The sequence below is a fragment of the Ambystoma mexicanum genome, chromosome 1p (genome assembly GCF_040938575.1).
Source record: "Ambystoma mexicanum isolate Mex_15411 chromosome 1p, UKY_AmexF1_1, whole genome shotgun sequence".
NCBI classification, from domain to species: Eukaryota; Metazoa; Chordata; class Amphibia; order Caudata; family Ambystomatidae; genus Ambystoma; species Ambystoma mexicanum.
In genome coordinates, this window is record NC_090921.1 from 745,009,113 (window position 1) to 745,035,975 (window position 26,863).

Below are 26,863 nucleotides of genomic sequence, written 5' to 3' on the forward strand. Positions count from 1 at the left end.
ATTTAAAACCCATATGGCAACTGTAAGAGAAAATTGTGAAACACCTAGGACAAGCCTGAGAACATCAGAAGGCAGTGTGATAAAAAGGCAGTGGCCATATCTTTTTCTGTGGGTCATGTGGGAAAAATAAAATGTTCTCAAAATGGTATGGACCCTATGAAATACTAGAAAGAAAAAGGTCCCTCGAGTTACCCAATATCTCAACTACATCGACGGCAGAAATCAAATCTCCCATGTGAATCTACTCAAAATGAAGACGGTGGACCCTAGCAAGACCTCCACAAACACTATGGCAGCCCTTCTTATGGACTCAGAAATGGATAACACCTTGATTTCCCAGTCCTTACCTTGCTTCCAACAGGAAGATCTTAATTAACTGCTACTCCAATTCCCCAAAGTATTTTCGGAGCAACCCAGTAGAGTCAAAATGTCTACCGTTACATTCGAACACCGGCAGGGAAGACTGACATCCTAATAACCTATAGAATCCCTGACGCCTGGAAAAAATCATTGGGAAGGAGGTAGAGGAGAAGCTTAAGGTGGATATCAGAACCCTCAGAGTCACTGGTCCTTCCCCATTGTCCATTTTGCAAAACCTGACCAATCCTGTGTTTTTGTATAGATTTAAGAAATTGAATTTATCTTCAACAATTATCCTATGCCGCAGATTTATGCCCTAACCAAAAAGTTGGGTTCAGACAAATACATATCGACACTCAACTTGACAAAAGCGTATTGGCAAGTTCCATTAAACCCAGCAGACAAGGAAACAACAGCCTTTTTCACACCCCTAGGCCTAATTCACTTTAAAGTCCTTCCCTTTGGTTTACATGGAGCTGGGTGCAGTCCTCTCCCAAGAGTATGAGGGCATAGACCATCATGTCCTTTACACCAGCAGGACGCTCTTTCCCAGAGAGCAGTCATATGCCATGTTAGAACTTAGCAATAAATCAGGCAATTGTACACCTAAAGGTTATCCAGTGAAAATGTACCTGCAAAAATGTAGTCAGTAAAAAAATCGTGTTGAAAATGCCTCTGCAGTGAAAATGTCGCCAATCAAAAATGACTCCAAATATACAGTGCTGCTAGGGTTTATTGGGCATATGATTGCATGGTTTAGGGTTAAAAGTTAGGCTTAGGGTAAGGATTTTGGTTAGAATTAGGATAAGGGCAGGGGTGGACTGGCCTATAGGGAACTCTGGAGATTTCCCGGTAGGCCTCTGCACCTTGGGCCTCTTTTGTGTGGTAACTTATTTTATTTCCAAATTTTCTCACAGGAAAACGGTTGGGCATGCTCAAAAGGTGTAATATGGGGCCACTTTGAAAATTATTTACATGGCCCCTCTTGGTTCCCAGTCCACCCCTGGCTAAGGGAGTTGAGGGAGGGCTTGTGATGTTGGGGATTGGTTAGTGGTTAAGATTTGATTGATTTTGAGAATTTATATCACGCTCATGATGGACCAAACCGTATAGTGGCACAGCTGGCATCAAAAAGAAACGGTTGGGAAAATAGATTTACAGCCATCCTCAGGTATAGACAGGATTCATGACATAAACCTATTAATAAACAATTGATCTAAACGGGGACATTTTTAAGGCCTTACGAAACTGATAGAGAGACTCAAGAGTTCTAATCTCTCTAGGAATACTGTTCCAAGTCATGTTTCCTAATATGTGTTAGGGTTATGGTTATAGTTATGTTGAGGCTAGGGCTAATAAAGTAATGGTTTTGGGTAAGTGTAAGAGAAGTGTAGGGTTATGGTTATAGTTATGTTGAGGCTAGGGCTAATAAAGTAATGGTTTTGGGTAAGTGTAAGGGAGGTTAGAGAAGGCTGGTGATGGAGTAGGATAAGGGTTAGAATAAACCTAGTGGTTAGTGTAATAAGCATTGGGATTATTTGCATATTTAAAAATGGCTTTTTTGGCAACCTTATTACTGGAAAAATGTTGCCACTTTCCATTGCTTGTATTAAATGACTACATTTTTTTAAATGACATTTTTTTTCTAACAGGGAGTAAGTTCAGGTTCGTTACCGACCAATCACCATTAACCTGCATGAGACTGAGGAAAGATACTAGCCTGCTGAGAGTAATGAGGTGGTTTCTGGACCTCCAACCTTTTTGTTTTACTGTTGAACATCGAAAAGGAAAAGAACATGGATTTTCTCAGCAGATTGCCACTCAATACAGATGGGGAAGCCACCAATATAAGGGGAAAAGTATGTGACAAATCGTGGGTATTTTTCCCTTCTCGCTAAGGGGAAACCACCCCGTTTGAGGCTAGGGAGGTGAGCCTGCTCTGCAATTCCCTCCCTAGGGGTATGGGCAAGTGGGAACTCAAAGGGAGTGATTCCCTCTTAGGAGACATGTACTTCCGTTCCGATGAGGAAACCCACAGGTCCAATACCATATCTGCCTATATGGGACTGGCAGCTATGAAGACTGATTTGTCATTCTTATATTTGGCTCCCAGAACAAACCAGCCATACAAAGAAAAAGGAAATCGCTCTAAAAAGATACGGGTACATTAGCTCTTTTGAGTGACATCATTACACCTTGGAGAGGCAGAGCAAAGCCAGAGCCCACGACTTTCAGACAGGCAAGGAACACAAGATTGAAACTCTGGAGAAGCAAAAAAATCCATCAACGGAAGTACCGTTGCCGGAACGGGAAACTAAGCCCTGCACCAGGTGGTGGCTTGACCAGTGCTTTAAGTGGCCCGGGGCCTGCCGGGGCCGGGCCCCGCCAGTCTCCAAAAAGTGGGGCTGAGCCGGGGCCCTGCCGGGGCCCCCCAGTCCCACCACGCCATGGCAGGACGCATTATCCCGCCACGGCCGCAGCCGCGACGGGAGATGCGCCCGCCAGTGTAACGTTAGGCAAGTGGACAGAAGTGCCAGCCAGCCACAGCGTCGCTGAGGCTGGCTGGCACTTCTGTCAGTCACTGTAACTTCCCTGATGACCCCCCATCTGAGGGGTCATCAGGGAAGTAACAGTTCCTTTGTTTGCCCTCGCCAGGTCACTGACCCTCTGTGAACCTGCAGGCTCCATGATCTAATATATAGATTACATCACGGAGCCCGCGGGTTCCCAGAGGGTGAAAGACGCCTTGGGCTCTGTGATCTCTGCTCAGAGCAGCGATCACTGAGCCCGAGGCGCCTTTCTCCTTTGGCAAATCTTTATAAAAGATGCCTTGAAATGTGTACATTTCAAGCCATCTTTTATAAACGTAGAAATATTTCTACGTTTATAACAGACGGCTTGAAACGTACACAATTCAAGGCATCTTTTATAAAGCTTTGTCGACGGACAAAACCACCTTGGGTTTTGTCCGTCCTCAACGCTTTATAAAAGATGGCTTGTACGTTTCAAGCCATCTTTTATGAACATAGAAATATGTTACAAATGTCTATGTTTATAAAAGGTGGCTTGAAAAGTACACAAACCATGGTAAGGTAAGCACACAAGTGTGCGTAACTTACTATGGTTTGTACACTTTCAAGCCACCTTTTATAAACATAGAAATATGTAACATTGCTATGTTTATAAAAGAAAGCTTGAAAAATACACAAACCATACTAGTACGCATACAAATACATAAATGCTCTACTACATTTATATATTTGTTTGCGCATCCTACTATGATTTGTGCACTTTTAGGCCACGCCCACAGCGGATATCACGCCCCAAACGAGGGCCCCCCCTCAATTTCTTACCCCACTTAAAGCACTGGGCTTGACCACAGCTACATCATGGTGAACAAAGGGTCCAGCTTATGACGCAGAGACCACCCAAAGAAGGAGTGCTGCAAGCTCCCTGCTACTCACGCCCATAGAGGATATCCTGCTGCCACAGAGCTAAGAATGAGATGCCAACAAGACCAGATACAGAGAAGAGAAATCGGGAGAAGGTCCGACTGTGCGCCAAGCCCCGCAATGTTCCCCTACATCAGAAGAGGGAGAATGGAAAAGGCGGGAGGCCACCAGGGCAACATATGAGAGGGAGAAACTTTGACTTGCATATGCGTGATTAGACAAACATTAAATAAGCAGAATTGGAGTTATATGAAGTCAATGCAATGTGTGAGGAATAACGCTGTATTGGAAACTTCTAAAGAGTGAAAGCAAATACCCTGGGAGGAAGGGAAAAAGCACCCGGGTACAGAGCCTTAACATGGGGACAGAGCTCATCACGAAGCAGTGGGACTAGTGTTTTGAAAAGAGAGTCAAGTGAATAGAATCAGAACAGGGACAATCCAATACTAAGAACCCATGAAAGGGGAAACCATAGTTGGCATAAAATCATACAAAACCCAAAGAGGATTAACTCTAGGAAGGGCAGAAAGTATTCCAAGGAAAGTTGTCATAAGTCTGGCATTAAAGACACTAAAAACACCCACCTGTATACAGGAAGAGTTACAGGAACTCATGATGGAAGTCTCACGAGATCATTAGGGAAGATAACTGAAGGAAGCACGCATTCTAAACAGACATTTGAGTGTCAATAAACTCAGGTTATAAGCTACTGATTGGAAGAGAAAGCAGCTGGAAGGAAGCACTAAATAAAACCACCAAGAGAAGAGAGACATTCTTTTGGCTTCTTTGAGCTATTCACATCAGTGATAGTCAGGTACAAATAGGTTTTGGGACGGAGGACAGCTACTTTTGGACTTCCTGATGACGAGCACCTTAATTGATTTAAATAGGGAGGGTGATCCCTTTAGTAATAGGGAAAGATAGGACTTTTCACATAGAATTTCATTAAAGAGAAGTAGCATGTCCTTAATGTGTCCAACTCCTTCCAATCCGCCACAACACATTTACATACAAACCTAATAAAGAACATAGCATACCCACAAATGTTGCTACATATTTCATTGTGTGCATCTGTTCATCTAATGTGTACCTTAATCTAATAAAACAATCATGCACATGACACAATACAATAAAAAACAAATATATATATTTGGCATGAACTACTCTTGGAAATGGAAATTTTAATCACGAATGAAGATTGTTAAATAAAGTTTGTTATTATATCAAACTTTGGGAGTATTCTTGGCGTTTTGAATTGAGGCATCTATACTACGGGAGTGCTGCTCGCTGGAACAGTGTTTTTTTCTCGCTGTTTAACTTTGGAGATATATATATATATACACACACACACACACACACACACACATAATTGTAATCCATTTCTACATTTGAATCTTTAAAAAAATCAACTATTGAAATCTGTCGAGCAAAAAACTGTTGCGGTTCCAACAACATTTCAATTTGAAACATTACAAATGTTATGGTTGCAATGCAATTTACTGTGTGTGCAAAATTTAAAGTATATTAAACGTACAGACATCGTGGTAACCTTTACTCACGCGTATCAACTAAATTACAAGAAACACAAAGTGTAAAGGGCAACATTAATGAGGTCCAATCAAAATCAAAATCATCAACATACATGCATATTTAATTACAATGCAAAACACACAACGTACACACATTAATGTAATATGCATGCACACATCAATCATAATTTTAAAACCCTACAATTAATAAAAAACTGAAATGTATACACAAAATAAATTACAGGCGTGTGAACAAAAAATAAATCCATACCCAATAATGCCCATTCATATTATTTGTATAAAAATATATAAAACAAAAAACAGTAGAAATAATCTAACAATAACCTAATGCAATGTATACATAAACAAAATAAAATGTGTGCACCATAGAAAATGCAAACACCACATTGCTTTAACTAAAACACATTTTTTTAAAGGAAAATAAAATGTACCACAGCATCAGAAAACAAAACAAAGGTCCCTTATTAGGGATCATCAGTGCAGTATAGACTGACGGCCTTCTGGTTGGGGAATTTGCATATGTGACGCAAGCAGAGGCGGGGAGCCAAAGATTTACATTGGTAGCGGCGAGCCAGATGAAAATCCCTGGGCCTGGAATGGTACTAGGAGTGAAACACATCTTGTTATCTCAAACGGTCACCCTGCCTTCTCACCTCCCATGGTTAAATGCATGTCATCCCTCGCCATGCTCTCCTAAAAGAAACAGAAATCCATGCCTGATGTCCTGCCATCCTGTCCCCCTAACAGCAAACAGATGCCGGACATCCCACTTTTGGTAGTTACAGCACAGTGATATTAAAGATTTTGGCTAGTAGCACATACTTTCTTTGAATGGGACTTGATCCCAATCTTCTAATCTCTAAAGTGCAGATATGTAGTTATGTGTTTAGTTGACACACATGGGTCTTAATACATGGATTTAAAGATCCGATGTTTTAATAGCAATGGCTTAGTACTACACAATTCACAGTATTAACCAACCTGACAAACATACACAACCTTAAATTAAGCAAAATGACTGATTTGTAGCTTTCTTTTCGCCATCCTGAATGGAACACTGCATGTACCATGTTTTGCAACTTTACTTTCAAGACTTGGGCACACAAAACACTGCTACTTGTAGTCATTGTTTCTCACTGACTTGGAGCTAGTTATTGTGCAAAGATTCTAGTTGCTTGAACCCACAGGGAGCTATTCTCATTCCTTCGGAAGGCACAAATGGGAACAACAGGCAGCACACAAATATCCTGGATGGTGGGAGATGGACGTCGAAAACCAAGGGGCTGTGTGTCAGGTGGAGAGCCTAGTGTCTAGGCAAGAACCCCCTTGTCCAAAAACGCATACAACCACCCAATGCCTCATTCACAAACTGGCTAGTACATGGAGTCCATGGCCACTGCCCAGACCAAGAGTAAAAACAACTCGTTCTAGCAAACTCCTTATACAGTAAAGGAAAACACCCCAGCAAACCTGCTTGAAACCAGCAGTGTTATATTTACTATATTTAATTTTTCAGAGAGAAACATTGCTTTTTTATTGAAAAATATAGTTTGTTACAAACCTTAAGCAAATTTATCACAAGAAAATCTATTGTAGGCACTTTGCACTTTGTAGGCACTTTGCAAGCAGCGCCAACGTCACATAAAATGGACAGAACGTCCAATGCAGAAGCCAATCCAAGTACAATAGTCTTAGCCCACCAGTTTATTTATGAAATTGACTGTTGCTAGGACTAGTGAGGTCTTTTACCCCCTCAGTAAATAAGTCCACCATTCTTCTGTGGGCAAAGTGCTCACATTTTCCAAAAAATGGTTAAAACAATTTGTTCTAAATGTTGTTAACGCATTACAGAACAGAGTCATCTTTCAAGCTATAAGGACTTAATTAGTTTTATACAAGTTCAATCTGATCCTTATAAATTTTGTTCGATAGAAAGTGTCCGCGAATTTCTTTATGAACTCCGGACCATTTCCCAGTTTACGCATTTCTTTTTTTTTTAAATCATGTTTATTAGCACTTTTTGTCATCGAACATCAAACATGAAAATCCACAATAACACCTCCATTACAGAGTCCCCCCCCCCCAAGCCATGCATTCCCAATCAAATGTTAACTTCCAGGTTTGGACATTACATTGATACTTTCATTTTAGGTCAGGGTTAAATCTCATGGCACCTCTGAACGCAGAGGAGCAGAGGCATTGCTACGGGTGTGGGGGAGGCTGAGGGTGCTATAGCCCCGGGTCTGTTGGCTGTAGCCCCAGATAGAAGCTCAGGTGCATCAACCAAAATGCTAGCAAGCCCCGAGTCCTGCCAGTCCCAATATTAGCTTAGCCCGGATCTTTTCCAGACCTAGCAAAACCCCTGCCGAGGAGGCCCCTCACATTAAATTTCTGTCATCGTGGATGGGCCCAGTTGACATATTCTCTCCCTAGCCAAAGCTCCTCCCCGGGCCTCCACCCCTCCTTCTAGTATTCAACCATTTCGGTCCATCCGCCCATATTTCTCAAAGAAGGGGAGCCAGATTGTCTCAACGTTGACCCCGGATTCCGCCATATGATTAGTGAGGTATTCCATGTCATCAATAGCTCGAACCTTCGTCGCCCATTCATTATCCATTGGGAAACGAGGAGTTCTCCACTGCTGGGCCATGCAGCACCTTGCCGCCACAAGCATGATGTTAAGCTTGTGTCGCCGGTCATCTCCGCCCTCCTCACCAACTCTCACACTGAACAAAAGGAGCCATGGAGAGAGGCCACTCCGGATCCCATCCACCCTCTCGATCGAGGTAAGGACCTCCTCCCAAAAACCCTTTCACTCTAGGGCAGCTCCACCACATTTGCACATAATCTCCCCCCTCCTGTCGGCACTTCCAGCAACATGCGTCGTGTGTTCCTTTCATTTGCGCTAATATTGTCAGGGGATAGTGCCACCTATAAAGGAGTTTGAGGGCCTGATATCTATATTGAGGAGAGCTTGTAGACTGGTGGGCCCGTCTACACGTTCTGTGCCACAACTCATCCTCTATATCCATGCCTAGGTCTCGTTCCCAATTGGCTCTCGATGCTGGGAGTTCCCTCGGGGCTGCCAACAGTATTAATTTATACAGTTGCGCTATCCGCCCTTTGGACCCCGTCTGTGCTATCAGAAATTCCTCGAAATCCGTTAAATCCCTTCTGAGAATCACCCCCACCTCTCCTCTGTCAGGGGCCCCTTTAACTGCAAAAAACGAAAGGGTGATAGTCCTCTCAGGGCCAGGGCCTCCTCCAAATCGCCCAAGGACATGTAAGCACCTCCCACCCACAATTGGCCCACCCTAAAGAGCCCTGTCTCGTACCATAATTGGAATGTCTGCGGTTCAACTATCCCATCCCGGAGTGGTGGGGCCCAAATACAACTCAGAGGAGACGGCCAAGACGTGAGCCATCTGTTGTCCCTCCCTTCCTTCCAAAGTGACCATATTACCTCCAGGACGGATGATGTAGCACCCTACTAGGAATGCTTGCCCTGGAGACCCACAACCACTCACTCAGCGTCACTGGTTCCAGCATCTCGTTGTCCATTTCAACACACTTGTTTCCCTGAGGCCGGTGCAAAGTGGTCCACTAGCATTCGCAACTGGGTTGCTTTGTAATAAACTGGCAAGTCTGGATATCCTCACCCCCCCTCGTCCTTGGGTCAAGTTAGTATGCCATAGGCTATTCTATGTTTCCTTCCTGCCCAGAGGAACCGCAGCCGGACACGCTTCACCTCGAGCAGGAAAGACCTAGTGACAATCACTGGGAGCATCTGGAATAGAAATAGGAATGTGGGCAGTATCACAATCTTAATGAAATTAAGCCGTGCCATCCATGACAGCCCCAAGCCCCCCCACTTCTCCAGGTCATGCTTCACTGCAGCCCACAGGGGAAGAAAGTTCGCAGTGAAGAGGTCGCCCAAGGCACTAGTCAACTGGATTCCCAAGTATCGAAACCTCTCTGTCTGAACCCTGAAAGGGAGCCCAGCTACATAGTTCCTCTCCTCCTCTGGGAGATTTCTGATCGGGAATGCCACAGATTTACTCAAGTTAACCTTAAATCCAGAGACCTTCCCATACTCTTCCAGGCTCTTCAGGACATGGGGGACAGAACATGAGGGGTCCTAGACGTAGAGCAATGCATCATCTGCAAATAGGGTCAGCTAACAGCACATCCCACCTACCTCAACCCCTCTGATCTCCCTATCGTTCTGAACCATGATCGCCCATGGCTTCATCACCAAAGCATAGACCAGAGGGGACAGAGGTCACCCCTGACGTGTGCCCTGCCTCAAAGGGAAAGACCCCAATTCTGTCCCATTAACCGTGCCTCTGGCCATGGGCTCCGAATACAGGGCCGCTAGCCATCCTCTCCATCTTGGACCAATACCCCGAGACGCAAGGACATCCTCCATGAATACCCAGCTCACCCGGTCGAATGCCTTTTCAGCATTAAGAGAAAGGAAAAGCACTCCTTTTTCTAGCACGGACCAGGAACTCATAATATGCAGGGTCTTGCGCGTGCTGTCCACACCCTGCCTGTTTCAAACAAAGCCCACCTGATCAGCGTGAACCAGACGGGGGAGGCACAATTCCAAACGTGTTGCCATGATTCTGGTGAAGATCTTAGCGTCTACGTTAAGGAAAGATGTAGGCATGTATGAGGCACACTCCACCTGTCCTTCCTTTCTTTCGGTACTATGGCTATCAAAGCTTGCAGGAAGGTCAGGGATTCGTATCCCCTTCTGCTATTGTGTTATACAGTTTAGCAAGGGGTTTGGCTAGTAAGGATTGGTGTTGCTTGTAAAAGTTGTCAGTGAAGCCGTCCTCCCCTGGGACCTTTCCCACCCGGAGTCCCTTGATGGCATCAACAACTTCCTCTCCAGTTACCTCCTTCTCCAAGGCCTCCCTTTCCGACCCTTTCAATTTGGGAGGTCGCATTTGGCCAGGTAGTGCAAAATATTTTCTATTGTCTCATTGGTGGGCTTTGAATACAAATCTCTGTAATAGTTTGTGAAGCACTCCGCTATGTTCTTCCCTCCCCTGGAGATTTGCCCCTCCCTATGCATATCTTTTGATATGTTTTGGAACAGTCTGTATTAATTTGCCTGGTCGCAAGTCTCGATCCAATCTGCTTCCATCAATTTCCATTTGACCTTACAGGGATTATTTACAAGATCCTCCAGTGAGACTAAGTTGTTCCATCAAGTCTCTACAGGAGGATCCCCATCGGGTCACTAGTGTACGCTTAGCAGTTTCCAGTTCCATTGCTATTAGTACCTGGATGGGCGCCAAGGTCTTTTGGGCAACTTTACCAGAGAAGGCTAGGGTTTTCCAGTCTACCATTGCCCTCATTAATGACAGGCCTAGTTCTCTTCTTATAACCTGGAATGGGGTGGATCTCGGGAGGCACAACACTTTTCTCCAAAGGATTCCTTCAAGTTGTATCCAGTACTTCTTTGGAAGAAGCAGCAAAGCCTCTGACCCATATGTCAGGGAAGCCACAGTCTTTGCCCTGTATAATTTGAGGAATGGTAGCAAGGAGTATCTGGCGAATTTCCTTTTTACAATTACTGCTTGAAACCTTTCTCTTTAGGGCCAGAATGTTATGGGCCTCAACATTGCTTCGGCTAATATAAATTCCTAGGTGCCTAAAGGAATCCACCTGTTCGATTTCTATAGGGTCCAAGTGGCATTTGAACAATTGTTTCTTTCTACAATTAAAGTGTTCAAGGGTTAAGATCTTGGTGTTTCCCTTGTTTATTACCAAATCATTATCTGTGGCATACTTGTTCCATCTATTTAACTGCTGTTGCAGCCCTATTTCAGTAAGGTCCAGCAGCACTAGGTTGCCAGCGTATAATAGTCGGCTTACCTTAATTCCTCCCATCTTTAGTGGAAAACATCTCACATCTTCCATGTAGGTCCCCAGGTCCGACACGTAAAGGATGAAAAGTGTTGCGGCCAAGGGGCAACCTTGTTTCACGCTCAAGTAGAACGATTTGCCCGGAATTGCATACATTGGTGAAGTCCAAATCCTCAAACCAGGTTTTCTGGCTGCTGTTTGAAGTTTTGAAGGTTTCGGATCACACATGCTCCTGTTGCATCTTTAGTTTTTCACCACCATGCACTTCCTGACAAGAGATAAACAAGGTAGTCTATGCAAATAGATGATTGCATGCAGTTCCTTTATCTTTCCCTGAGTAGCAGTGTCACTTTAATTTACTCTGAATGTAACAATGCTGGCTCGGAACCAGTTGGGCTCCTCATTCACCAAGGTATCTGAGTGGAGCAAGAGCTAAACAGGCTTCAGACAGCTCTGGCTTCCCCACCTCTAGTATCAAACGCCAGCAAAGAATGTGTGGCTTGATGAAATGGCTAATGTTAATTTACATTTAATTTTTTTTTGTTTTGTTTTGTTTTACACCCACCATAACTTTGTCTGGGTTAATGAGTTTCCAAACTTGGGGCCGAGGCAAAAATTTAGGAGCGGGATATTTTCTTGAGATAGAGGCCTAGAAGTGTCTTTAAGGCTATATTATGGCAATATTATAGGTCTCTGAATTTCTTAAGTAGGGAAAGTGCTTAGAACTTTATAAACCATAGGCCTTACGCTTTCAAGGTAACTCAAACACAGTGTTCCTAACTTCAGAAATCCAGCCCCTAAATATGTGAAGAGTCTTTAGCAGGTGTCCCACAAAAGATTCTGTAGAGTCACAGGTGCAGAGCATTAGCAGAGGTCACTCATGATGGGACGAAGCAAGTGGAGACCCTAAGAGAATTTGTAATATGATACAAATCCCTTTAGTCACGTTGTAGCAGTTTTAGGAAGCAGTCAACACCACTAGGCTCCAAAGGGACTTAGCCTCGAACTAGGCACCACCGACCTTGTCAGTCCCCAGAAGCACCAACGTAAGCAGGACTTGGCACCCAATGGAAATCTAATGGCGATAATGGTGGTTCTTGAAATACGTGATCTTAGCCCCTGTCTCTCTCACTCCCCCAGCCCTCAAGTTAAAAACACCCCTAGTTAATGAGAAATTGCTGGGCTAGATGAGCCTCACCTTCTTTGGGGTTAATGCTAGATAGTTCCAGGGCATCCATCAGAGATAATTTTTTGGCTCCTCTGAAGACCTCGTACTGGAGTGGATGCACCACGGATTGGGACGATGAAAGAGCAGAGACCCTCACAGATGACTGGATTGATTAACTCCTTTCATTGACTGCGGAGAGGCTCAAAAGGCCCTCTGTAAATCAGTGGGTGATCTGGTGAAGGCCAGTTCAGAAGGGTTCTAGCATCACAGCAAAGCATGGATGATACCCAAGAATATTCCAGCCTTCAAGCTGGATAGAAGTCCTTTAAAATTGGAGCAATGCTGGTTATGGGTGGCGTAGGTGAATTGTACGCCTGCTAACTCGTTCAGACAGGAGATGGTGAAAAAACTCAGGCAGGACAGCTGATTAGTTATGCCTACCAGTCAAAGGGAGGGTGGCAACCTGCAAAGTAAAAGGTTTAGATCTGAATGGTGGTTTTGGCTCAGACCCTACTGGTTTCTTCAGCAGTTCTCTGGTATCCTTCATCAGATGCTCTCAGGTTTCACTGGTCGACTTGTTTCATGAATGCAGCTTCCCCCCATATCTAGAAATCAGTCTGGGGTCAGGCCAACACCACAATAAGGGCATTTGCAACATTCAAATGTGACGATGACTGTCCAAGTGGGGAAATGCAGCCCACCAGAATCTGCCCAGCAATACCCATGCTTCTAGAGTGTATTGGGGCTAGACAGGCCTTCTCCCCATTTCCTGCCAGCTGAAACACTAATCTTTCTCTGGTTTCCTTGGGGAGGGGAGGCCAGGAAAAGGCTTGCACTTAAAGTAAGAGGAATAGCCATTTTAATTATATGGTAATGCACAAGCCTCGGAATAGGTTATTAAAAAACAAAAAAACAACGCCCTCTTCAGGTGGTACATGAAAAGTAACACAAATGTTTCTTCTGACAAAGCAAACAAGGTGTCCCCATAGTACTCCATGTAAAAGGGCTTGTGCTGCCAAGCACAAACATTACCAAGTAAAAATAAATTGGATGACATTCCCTGCATTGGTAATCACATGGGTCACACATTGCATCCAATTCTATGGAGAAAGGGGCACCCTGAGGGCCCCTGGCAGCACTTCGCAAATGGCTGTGGGTGCTGCTATAGGAAAACAGATGTTGGACAGAAACGGAGAGATCTAGCACAGGTAAACAGGTGGCCACAACACAAAAAGGAATGCAGCAGCGGAGTGAGGTGGAACAATCTCACTCCCCCTAAAAGTCAATGAAAAATCCAGAAAAGCCAAGCTGTAGTGCTGGGGGTTTAAAGGAGGTCGATGTGTGAGTCATCATAATATCGGGTGCCATCTTGGTTAAGTGTTACTTCGGCAGCCAAACACCCATTATTCAGTGGCAAGATTTTCAGAACCACTATAGGTGTAGGGTTCTGGGAAGACAACCTTTGTGCACCTGCAAAGGGGTCGCATAAACGTTTTAACCAAACCCTTGGTAACAAGGCTGGGAAGTAAGGCTGAGACTAAGGAGATCTGAGGTTTGGGGTGAAATACAAGTAACACACGACCACGTATGCATTAAGTTAAAGATACAAAAAGGTAAGTAAAAGCAATACTATATACACATATACACACACACACACACACACACACACAGACCAGTTTGGTGTCCGGAAATGGGACACACTACACTTTAGATTTGACAGACTCAATAGCAACAATAGTCTAAAGTGGCGGGTTAGAATGTCCAACAATCAGTACTAAGCTATGTGAGTCGAAGTCCGATCATAGGAGCAGAGTTTACCAATGTTAAAGGTAGTTACTGTAAGGGTGTCGAAGAAGGATGCTGACACAAGGGTAGCATGTTTATTGCTATAGACTTTTATTGATTGTAAAATAACATTCACTATCCCTACCTCTAGGAGAGGTTTCCCTACCTCAAACTAATACTAAAGGATCTGTCAGAATATCCATCCAAATGAAAATACACCCTCCTGTGTCACATCCTACTTCTATCCCTTACACTATAACTAAATAATAATATAATCCAACAGAAAGTTCCTTCCCCAGGAGAATGACTCCCTTCTCCTGATATATGGGTGACGTTTCCAAAATGTCCTCTTGTGAACTGATGCCAGTTGATGTCTTGTAGTTCCAGCACTTTGTACAGTCACCTTTCTGGACAGGAGAAATGACTCGCTTCTCGCTTCTCCTTGTACTGGTATGCACTTCTCCAATATAGTTCACAACAAGGCCAGGGGGAATGACTCCCTTCCGCCGGCGTTTCTTTAGTGTACTTAAAAAAATACAGTTTTCTGACCTGGGGAATGACTCCCTTTTTCTGGTGTTTGAGCGTTCTTTTTCGACTTGGGTTTTATCTTGATACTCTTTCACTATCTTGGTGTCCCAGACCCCTCTCTGGTGGTCAGTTGGCTTATCTCTGCCACTGGTATGAGAATGATTTCCTCAGATGCACTTTTATCCTTGTTTTGGGTCCTCGACCCTTGATGGCCCTCTGATAGGCCTCACGATTGCTCCGTATGAAGCAGGGACCTATCTATTCCCCTGAACATCCCTACTGGTCCGCCAAAGCTTCCTGTTACCTTCTGGGTGTTGCTTGCATGGGGCCGGTCTCTCCAGGGACTGGGGCTTGTCTCCTTCCTGCTTCCTGCAGCCATCTGCTTCGTTACTGCTTCTGCAGCATTTTTGCGTACTGTCTCTCCTGGAGGTCGTGCCACTGCTTTGCCTGCTTTCTGCTGGGCTTGCTTCTTGCGAACGCAGGACCTATCACGTACTCAGTCAGCCACTCACCAGCATCCTCTACAAAGTCTTCTTTTTGGGTTCAGTGTGGACTGCGAAACACCTGGGTTCTCCAGGAGGGAAGACTGAGTCCTTCTTCTTTTCCCACGTTACATGGCTTACTCTGCCCCAGCGCAACGTCAACACCTGTTGTCAATGGCTTCTTGGGATTCCTCATGCCTCCTGTGAGCCACTTCGTCTCAGTACGAGCACATTCAGTATTCCTCATGTTTTCTGTTCTCTTCGTCCTAGTATTTTTCTGTCTTAGTTGTACCCCAGGTACTACAAAAATATATTGGCTTACTCTTAATATAGTGGTTTCAAATGTTATGTTTCAAACCATCCTTATCCTCCCCAGGTGCTCTTGTATTTAACCACCCCTAGGGGTACTATTGGGGAGCAGCCACACCTCCCTAGTCTCATCAGAAAGGGCTTGCCCCTATGGAGAAGTGATGATACCGGGCGAATCATCACAGTACCCAGGTTTTGGCTACATGGGGCTAGTTTTCAAGGTTATTTACAGATCTCCCATTGAAAGTGATCAGGCTCAATTTGTGGCAGTACTAAAGTCACAGCAATATTTTGTAGTAATACAAAGTCGGGTATCTCAAAGGGAAGGTGCGTACTACCGGTTGGGCGGGGGTCAAAACCCATAAGCAATCCAATCCCTTGAACCCTGACCAAGACAATGACCTGCGGTAGGTTAGGCTCATTGGGAACAATTGCGCTCGTGGTCAGCTCCAGCACTGCAAGTCTAGGCATCTCAGGAGCAGAGTGGAATTCAGATAGCTTCTATGATACCTGGGTCCGAGGACTCAGCGGTTCCTCTTCCTGTCAGCAACCTTTTGGAAATGGGTAACCACCAGGCTGAAATGGGATGAAGTTGTGGGAAGGACTCTTTGATGATGCCTTTGGAAGAATCCTAGGACACCTTAGGGATGCCTAGCAGTTCAAGTGACCCCTCGCAAGGCCTGTAGGCATAGGAAAGAAGAACCACATACACAAGCTATGCCAGAAATACTCTTCTTGGGAGAGGGTAGAAACGGCAGAACGTCAAGGTCCCACACTCAATACAAGGAAGCACTGCATGATTCACAGTCCCAGGATGTATCAGATCCCAGTACCCGTGGATGTCTCCATGTAGTATCATGGTTTCCAGATACAGGACTGCGGCCAGAGAGTTCCAAGAAGACAACCAATTGTTTCATGTGTTGTAACTAGTTAGGCCCAACAGTTCAAGGGAAGGGGGCTCCTTAGAAGGTCTCCCCTGTAGATTGAAGAGCAGAGCTTCACCCTGCAGTGCTTGGCTTGGCCAGATCACTTATGACTTCAAAGGAGAGGCTACATTCGGTTTGTTCAGGTACAGCGATGCCAAACAGACTCTTGGCAGCACAGTATATGGCATCTATTACTTGGGTGGGTCAGCTTTCACCAGGCTATCTGCACCCTCAATTATCAAAGGAAACACACATGTTGCTCAATTTAGTACAGTAACAATGGTTTATTATGTTTTCTTCAAATTGAGCAAATCGAATTTCTATTCAACTTTTTCTGCATTAGATTCCAACTCCTAATCTTTTAACAACTTAACTAAAAGAACATCAACTCTCAAAATTATTCATGAACTCAAAACCATTATTTACTTCCCATGCATTTACCTTTCACTTTCATTTATTCAACCATTTAAAAACATAATATTCCTAAAACAAATATCCCATCACTCTTACTTTGTTGGTCATACTTTCATATAAAGCTCTGCTTTAAATGAGGGTCAGGATTAATTATTCATCATGCAAAACACTCATCAGAAAACTTAATTGCCTGTTGGTCAGTTGCTGTTCATTATCCTTTTCTTAATAGTTTCCCCTTCCTGAACAGTTAAGTTGCATGATCATGTTGCCTGTGCCCTCCACCATTAACCTAATGATAGCATGCATCTTGCGTCTGACTTTGCTCTGTAATATCTACTGAGAGGTGCTGTTGCATTTGTAGAGGTTATCCGACTGAGCTAATGCCATTATTTTCCCATGGCATGCATCATTCTGTTATATTTGTGGGCACTTCAGTTTCAGATACAGGTGTACTCACCAAGGAATCCGATCCAATATGTAGAGGTGCATGCAGAAAGGGTTTGTATTTTTTCTCAATGCATTCAATCTACCAAAATTACTACCGCTCTGCAGGAGTATATGGATGTCTATTGACCAAAGGTCCTACTCAGCCTGCCACTACTAAACCAGCAGTGATCCCAATCATAAAGGGGAAACCAGACACAGGAATGGTATAAGTCTTTTGCCCCTTAGGGTTGCGTCAAGGGCAGGCAATACTCTTCCGAAGGGGTAAGAGCAAGCTCTGAAGCAAAATAAAACAATGTTCAAGGTTCAACAAAAATACAAAACTAAAAATGCAGACAAGTGATTAAAAAAACACCTGTAGGCAGGCATGGCAGGCCGTGGTCCAGGTGGCCGCCTAGACGCAGACCTCCAGCAAGCTAACACTCGCCCCAACACCAGAAGAGCAGAGGGTCTCGCTAGATTGATGAGAATAAATGTACCCAGTACCAGAGACCTGATTCTAGCATAACCAGACGAATATCAATACTGAGTAGGCGGTATTGGGGGGGGGCGCACAACCTGGGCCCTCGCTGCAGAGTACTAGCACATTTGGAGGGACAGAACTGGGGGACTCGAAGCCCAATAACGTCTGAGAATTTGTTGTGGTGTCCGCCCATAGATGAAGGTGGGGGTCATGGAGACAGGCACATGATCGGCTTGATGGCAATGTGCATGCTGGTGATCTCCTGTGTGCTATGGTCCTTCTCATGAAAGTGATATGTTCAGGGGCTCCGCTGGGTGCGGTCCTCTCGATGATACAAACACCTCTCCAAAGCACTGCACTTCATTGTCTCTGTAGGGACTGGAGCTGGCGGTGAGCCTCATTGAACTAGCGGCTGAGGGTTCTCACTCCGTGACCATCCATATTGTTGTATTGTAGGATTGGGGGGAGGGGCGAGTAGCAACGAGTCGAGGGTGCATGATTGGGGAGAAGTGGAGTGCCATGGCATTAATGAAAGGTAGACTGACTGAGGTGGCATGCTCCCCACTGCAGGTGGAACACCATGACCTTCTGAACCAGGGATGTCTGAGGATGTACGTCGGGCTAGCTACCCAGTAAAAAGGACATTCATCTTGTGAGCATAAATATGGAGAGTGAACTGTAAGTGTGCAGAAGGAGGCAACTGACACACGTGGCTTAGTGGTTGCTATTAACTTATTGTTTAAGAAAATAAAGAGAAAAACGAACTTTCCCTAACTCCAAGAGGGGGTTCTCTGTCTCAACTAAAAGACAAATGGCTCTGTCAGTTTGTTCATAAAACTCGATAGTCCACCATCATGTGTCAAAACACTAATTCCGTCTCTTACACTTCATACTAAACTAAAGATATCTTCTGGGTCCAGATGAATAACTCCCTTCTTCTTGACCAGGTGTGTAGAAGTTTGTTTCCAAGTATTGGCTGCTTCCTAGGGGAAGCTCCCTTCCCCCAGATCAACACACAAAAAGGCTACGTTTAAACAGTTTTCCTTGACAGATACACTGGGCCACATTAAGAGGCTGGAGGTAGCCATGCCGGTAAGAGCGGCAAAGCTATCTCCATACCGGCGTGAAAGTCCGGCACCCGCGAATGAGCAATTACCAGGGTATTCTGACCCTGCCCGACCTGGTAATTGCCCTTTCGCGGGTGCTGGTGCCAGTAGATCCCCATTCCTATTTCAGCCCCATAGGGCTCAATGGGAATGGGGATGCCTGTAGCACCGGCTCCGTTCATAACGGTGCCAGTGCTACAGGCATGCTGTGCTCGCGGGTGCCTTTCATTCTACCAGGGCAGACCTGGTGGAATGAAAGGCACCCGCGGCACAACTCGGAGTTTGCCGGTCCAGTAACAATGGTACCGGCAAGCATACCAGTACCGTTGTTACCCGACCGGCAACCTCGTAATGAGGCCCACTGTCTTCATAGTTCAACACAACCAGGGGGAATGACTCCCTTCCCCTAGTCTTGGTTACCAGGAGAATTATTCTCTTTCCGCAGGTGTATGGCTCATACAGCTTCAAATACACAGTTCTCAAATGTTAGAATGGTCTCCGAGCAGAGCTTCTCCTTTGTTTGGGTTCCTTGGTATCTCTCTTCACCAATTTATGCAAAGAGGAAGATGACTCGTGCTATTTTCTGATTTTGGACCCAAATCCTGGCGCAAGAGCAATACCTGTCATTATGGTTGTCATGTCAGTCATTCCTCCTACGGGCCACCTTTTCCCAGTACTTGGGTCAGGCAAACCCTCAGGGCTCTCAAGGATCTTCTTCGTCCCAGTGCCTTTGGTCATGATAACCTCACAGATGAAGATTGTATAGGGTATGGGTGGAGGGTGGCTAGACCGCGTTCTCCCAGGATGTTCTCTCTAGCCCCCAGAGGCAGAGTCTCTTCCCACGAGATCCTCCCACTGAGTACCACCCCCATGGGGGCGGCCTCACCACTCTGGCCTCATAGGAAGGGGCTCCCCCATGGGGAGAAGTGATGACATCTCAGGATTCATCACAGAGCACAGTTTGGTGACTACTGGACCGAAGCTCACAAAGAAAAAGGCAACTGGGAAAGAGTGTCATAAGAGGAGATACTGATACATATGCCAAGACGACAAGTGAAAAACAGTCAAAAGGAGTCGCACCTGATCACTCCTCAATAGGCAGGCTATTGAAAATGTATGGAAAAGACAAGGGATGGATCCAAACAAAAGTCTACCCAAATCTGAGAGAGGAAAGAGTAAGGGGCTACACAGTGGGCTACAATAACCTTTCAGGAGTGCAGATACAAGCTCTCATTAAACAAGATCTGCCAGGCTGCATGAAAATCTACAAAAGAACATCAGAAAAGAATTCACGGATGACCGGGCCACAGTGCATAGCATCAACGTATCCATTACTACAATGAGGACACAGCGTATCCCTACGAGGGCAAGAATTGAAGTGAACTAAAGCCATTCAAGATTTGCAGAAGGTGGGGGCAGCATCCTATACTACAACGGAAGATATGAAAGCAACTACACAAATGGTCCTGGGACGCATTGATGAGCTTGAAGATGGGCACAGAAGAGAACACTAGTTGCTAAAGAGTCTTATTGTGGGCACCAAGGAGATGGACCTGGGGGCATGGATCTATGATCTGCTTGCCTTCTTACATCCAGAGACTTATGCCACAGGGATTATGTTGGATAGCGTCCGGTGTCCAGGGTCCATATAGTCATTATCCTAATCCTATCTACAGTTGTCCCTAGGGTCCTTCTAATAAAATTCCATTCATACCAAACGAAAGAACAGTTTTGAAAAGATTAAACATATTAATGATCTATTCTGTGCGTCCCTGTAGAAGCAGATCACGTTCAGGAAAATTAGAGAAAAACTGAGCAGCACAATTCCATTTTGGCTTGGCCCTTACATAGGAAAACAGCGACCACTGGGGGTCAACTATGGAGAAGGCTGCCAGAGTCCTTGGAATGACTTTAGAGAAGAGTGGCTCTATTCCATTAGGCCCTCCTCCCACGGGTGGAAAAAACTATGATAGATGCATTTTATTAGGAAGGTTTCAAAGCTAAGAGCTGGCAAGATGGGCAAATGAGGTTGGGGGCAGGAAATGAGGCAGCACAAACAATATGCTTTCAACTGTCCATTGTTTAAGTAGCAGAGGGTTCTTGTCCACATAGCCTCTGCCCCAAAAGGCCCTCAGGGGTGGTTGATGAAAGGAGCTTGCCTCCCTTTTGGTGATCCCGGTCTTCCCCTCACAGAGGACTTTGGAATATCCCAACCAGGTTCCATAGAATCCTTCTAATTGTCCAAATATGCCCCCCAACCCACAAGCCCTTATATTGGCAAAATACTACAGTGGAAAGGTCCACAGCAAGCCTGTTTTCAAGGATCCAATCCAGAATTATGTAACAAGTGTCCTTTGCCTGCTGAGGTCAACCCAAAGTGCCTTTTCTGCCGGAAGAGGTGAGGGGAACAGGAAGTTTGGAAGCCACAGAATTATCTATCATCAACATGGTGAGAACCCTCTGAACTGAAGCTCTCTTCTGGGCTATACTAACTCTGCCTATGTAAAATGTACTCCAGCTATCAGCAACCCAGTGTGACTTATCTATATTACTGGCAGACCTGTCTTTGAAGTTCCCAGCTAAACCCTCAGGGAGACTTCCTGCTCTCTAGATAAAGTGCCAAATCATCTTAGGGGAATCAAAATGAACGTTTCTGGCTATACCCACATGGCTGATATGGATGGAACGGGGCCCAGATTAGCTCAATCTACACAGGCCCCAACAAGAATCAGTCACTGTCCACTTGACTGACAATAAAATTACATAAATTGCTTGTGGCTTTACAATCTAATATACCCAGCAGCCACAATTTCAAAATCTAGGCATGGCTTATCATTTGTGACTATATACTGCTTCAAGACAGCCGAGTTTATATAATTATATAATTGTAAACAGCATGTTCACGTTTGCTATTGCAAAATGCCATAATGAAAATTAGAATAAATTACGTTCTATAGATGCCTGCTAAAATGATCCTAATACTGTGTTAAGGACAAATATTTGACCTTATCAAAGGGGTTTCAGATACAGTGAGAAATCAAGAGCCTCTTTTCCCTTAGGGAAAAATCTGCTGAGAAGATGTCCTAAATTCGTGCCCTCATCACCCCTGTGTGCCAGCATGGTTTTATGCAGCCCAGAGTTTGCCAGCCTTGCATCAATTTGCAGATACGCGTCAGTGTCTAAGCTCCCAAATCTGTGTCAGAAGTAAATGAAAACCGGCAAACAGAAGAGGGATCAGATACGCCACCTCACCGCAAACTCACCGCCACAGAGATAATCTATACAGGGAGTTGGAGACAACTAACAGGAGAAGCAGAAACACTACCACTGAAGCACACCAGAGACACTTGTGTGCTACAAGAAAGAGCGAGATGGCACTTCCCGATGCAGCAGCCTAATGGGCCTGGCAAGAATGCAAAAAAAACGCAAAGGCCCCCTGTATGACCAGGAAGTAAAAAGGTAGAATAACCCACCCTCTCATGATAGACTTACAAGGAGATCCCCATGGAGCCAGGCCCGGAACACAGATGGACACTGGCTTTCCCGGTCTGCGATGTCTGTTATACGGTGAGCCCACTTATGCTTTCATAGCTTACACTCACACACCATGTGGGGAAAGAACATTAGATTGGCTAGGGAAAGGGACCCAATATGCAGGAGACAGGAAGCAGGTAGTATGGGTTTTTCCAGGCGAGGTCAGCGGTGGAGGGCAATCAAGAGACCAGGAGGAAGCAAGAAGCGGCAGACTTTAGAGCAGGTGAGGTATTAGCTAGGGACTGAAAGGTGTACTGCACAGCAGGTGTGCATGTTTGTGTGACAAGTGTTTAGATAAAGCAGTGTAAGCAGCGATTGTGAAGCAAACACACAGTCACCTTCCTTGCACCCAGCAGTCAGAGTACTAGTCTGGAGGATTGACTAGCAGTGCTAAGAGGAAGAACATCAATGGCAGGAGACGAGAAATGGAAGGACAGAAGACTAGTGGGAGGAATGGGGAGAAGGGGAGAAACATTAAGAGTAGAAAAGAATGTATGAGTGTGCGTGGTAAAATTAAAGGCCTGAATCAAACAGTAATTGCAAGCGGCATCCCAAATCCCATTAGGACACTAACGACAGAACAGTATAGGGAGAGTTAGGGAATCCCTGACGAAATCTCATGAGAAGGCATTCAGTCTTTAAGTCTCATCGCCAGAGAAAGAATTTGACAGTAGGGGCCAGTCTTCTGAGGTCACTAACTGATCAGGGACACATGGGTTAGGGTAGAAGCTTGACACTAGATGAAAAAGACAGTCATAGGTCCCACAATAAAAACCCTTGAACCACCTCTGAGCCAGGGAGTGATTCTTGAGGCATTTGTGACACATGGTGTCAGAACTGGGATCCGCGAGACCCAGATACAGAAGTCAGCCTATGCCATGAGAAAACAGACAAAACATAGGAAGGAAGAGAATCCCGGGTAACCACCTGCAGGAATGGAAATGGAATTCCTAAACCTGAAGCCAGTACCCGAAGAAGTGGGGGATCCTTGGGAGAAGGCAGGATTGAGTGACATGTCAGATCACACTATCCGAAGAAACCACTGTCCTGGCAGAGAGACCCAACAGAAACTTATTAGAACAAATACAAGAAGCACAAGAGAGGACCAGTCAGTGGAGAAGAGCTCAAGCTGGTGGAAGCGGACTGCCAGTTTTTGAAGGTGGTTAACACATTCGGACAGTGGAGGAACCACACTAGTTCAGATGAGGAACAAAATATTCCCCTCAAATTGGAATACACCACCTTCGATACTCCAACTAGCCAAAGATGGAAGACCTATAAAGGGCCCTCATGAATGGCCAATTCTCAATCAGTTGACATCAAGAAACTGCCCTGGAAGTAATGTTCAGCGAAGGTAAACATGCAGCTATCCCTTCCACTATATTCCAAAAACTGGGAACAAGAGAAGACCATGCAATATTCTTTACTAACTTTGGAAGAATTGCCAAAACTGTAGGTTGGCACAGGGATCGTTGGGCTTGCTATGTCACCCCTTTGCTAACAGAGAAAGCCCAACAAGCTTTCCAGGTCCTCAAGACAGATGGTCACACCCCCATCTGAAGAACTGAAGCAGAGTATCCTAAAATGGTAGGGACAGGATGGAGATCACGATCTGATTCGGCTGCAACATATGCGACTCAAACAAGGCGAAACTCCCCAAAAATTCTTTCTCTTATAGTATAACTCAGTGGCAACATACCAGTCTTGGAAGCAAGACGACAAAGAGCAACACAGGTTTGAATCCCGGCTATGTGCTTAGAAACCTCTTCGGCATTAAACGCGTTATAAAAAACAGTTATAATTATAGGGTGAGAGACTTGCTATACAAGCAGCGGATAGATAAAACCTATGATGTGGTAAAGTGACTGTTGGTACTCAAGAGTATTCAAGCAATTCATAGACTCCTTACCCCCTTATTTGCAAAACGTCATCTGGCAGTTTCATGACCCCTCTCTAGAAGAAGCTGTACATTAAAGCAATCTAAGCTTTATATGCCAGTAGGGGACCGAAGATACAAGGGTAGGTGTGACCGTTGGGATATGGAAAGCCCACTCGCAACATCCCACCCCAACTGGAAAATAAAACTGTTAGCCATAGTGAGATATTGGCGGATATTGGGGCCTCCACTCAGTATAGAAATGAGAAGATGCTATGCCTGGCGGAAACTGGGACACCAGCAGGATTCTGTCCAGAGAAGACATAACAAGCAGCCAATAAGAACCGTCCTGCTCCACGCAGGAAGCAACCCAGACCCAAGTCCCGAAGAACAAGTACATTGGTACAAGGAAGATCCAGAATACCTTAAGGATCCATTCCAAAAAGAGGAAGAGAGAAATATAGGCCCTTGGGCATGATGCACAACGGGAGAAACGAACCAGAAATATTTTCTACCAGACCTAGCACAAAGTCTCCCTGTGAAAGCACTACTAGACTCAGAAGCAAAAAGAACACTATCAGAGCAGATCTAGTGACAGAGGAGCTCTATCCCAGCTACCTGATCCCAATCAGATGTTTGCAACTATAAGACGCAGATCTTTACACTCAACCCACAATCACACTTGGCCTCCTAGGGAGATAAAAAAAATGTCCATGATTGTGATGCCAGGGCTACCAGAGAAGATTTTTATTTGGACACTTTCTCTGGATGGACATCTGCCTGCAGGAGGTAAAACAAATCACAAACTCCTTCTCCTGAGTTGGGGGGGCAGAGGAGGTAAGTGAATTAGTCAACAGGAAAAAGGGGAAGAAGACTCGAAGAAAATGGCGGAGGTGTGTGACGAGGTCAAGTCCTTGGCCTTGCCAAAGGGGGATGAAAGCCCCTCTCCATAGGGGGTGCAATGTACAGGGAGAACTCAAGAGCCAGTTTTACCCCTTAGGGAACAATCATCTGAGTGCCCCAATTCCTGGTCTCTCTCCCCACCTCCCACCATGTGCCAGCATGTTTTTTTGCATTTCGACGTCATCTCCAGCTATGGCTCATTTTCCAGATACTTGCCAGTGCCTGTTAATTTCAGAGCTTCCACAATGAATGAGAGAGAGAGAGAGAGAGAGAGAGAGAGAGAGAGAGAGAGAGAGAGAGAGAGAGAGGGTGTGTGAGTGAGAGAGTGTGAGAGACAGTGTGTAAGAGAAAGTGAGCAAGAGAGTGTCAGTGTGCTAGAGAGAGAGAGAGTGAGAGAAAGTGTAAGAATGAGTGTGAGAGTATACGACAGAGAGTGAGAGTGAAACAGCGCGGGAGTGAGAGACTGAGAGTGAAACAGTGAGAGAGCGTGAGAGAGTGCGCAAAAGAGAATGTGAGAGTGTTAGCAAAAGAGTGTCAGAGAGTGTTAGCAAAAGTCTGTGAGAGTGTGTGTGAGAGAGACATGGAGTGAGTGTGCGAGTGAGAGTGTGTGAGAGTGTAAGAGAGAGGGTGCAAGAGAGTGATAAAGGCTGTGATAAACAGTGTGAGAGAGAGTGAGAACGAGTGTGTGAGAAAGGAGAGAAACTGTTTGACGAATGGGGATTTGCAGGCAGAATGGCACGCAAATCCCTGTTTTACATGCAAACAATTTCATGAAACAGGGCCAAGAGCTGTACAACTCTTCATATATGAGATATTAACATGGGGAAGAATGGAACAGTATTGCCACAAGCCAATGAACACTAATAATGAAGTTAACAATCAATGCTTGAACAAGTCTCCAAATATGGGATGCCTACATGGGCGAAGTTGGAACAAGTAATGCCTGGAGCCAATAGAGTATACTCAGCGAAGGAGTAAAACTGTTATACTTAAAGAGAAAGAGACTGAAAGATAAGGAAAAGATTGCAAGAAGACCTTGTGAAAGAAATACATCTGGCAGTGAGCTTTTGGGGAGGAAAGATACCTGGCAGGAGAGTACACCAGGGGGTCTGCAAAGCCCAGAGAGGGCATTCCTGGCAGGGGAGTACACTGGGTACTTCTTTTAGGCAATGTGAGAGGAAAATGCATTGTAAAAGGGTTCCTGGCAAGAGAATACCCCAAGAGACCACAAGTTGTTTGAAAGAAAAAGACATTGTAAAAAGGTACCTGCCAGCAGCCTACATCAAGAGACCATCAGTTATAAGTTACTGTATAGAAAATACACTTTTGCCATACACCATTGCTTGGAAAAGGCATGTTCTGTGTATGTGGAAGAGACATTTTAATTACTCTTAAAGGAGCATTGTAGAACACTTTCAACATTCTACCCGAGACAGTTCAGAGGAAGGGAACCAAGGTTTGTTTTGTTGTATTTACACATTTGGTTTTTGCAGATACGTTTGGGACACAAGGGCAACTTGATTTAGTTTTAGTGTTCTAGGTAGGGAACCACTCTTTAGGATAGGGACAGATAGACCTAAATGGCTAATGTTGAAAATATTACAAATGTGTGCCCACCTCTCATTTCTGACCCCTCAGAGAGCAGTAGAGTATTCAAAGAGAAATAATATCTGACAGTGGAGG

The 26,863-nt window shown here is 44.9% G+C and overlaps 1 protein-coding gene across 1 annotated transcript in view; it reads right to left on the reverse strand.

Moving 5' to 3' along the window:
• LOC138580083 (methanethiol oxidase-like) overlaps nucleotides 1-26,863 on the reverse strand; it is a 364,838-nt gene that overhangs the window by 154,279 nt on the left and 183,696 nt on the right. The gene's annotated exons all lie outside the window — the stretch shown is intronic.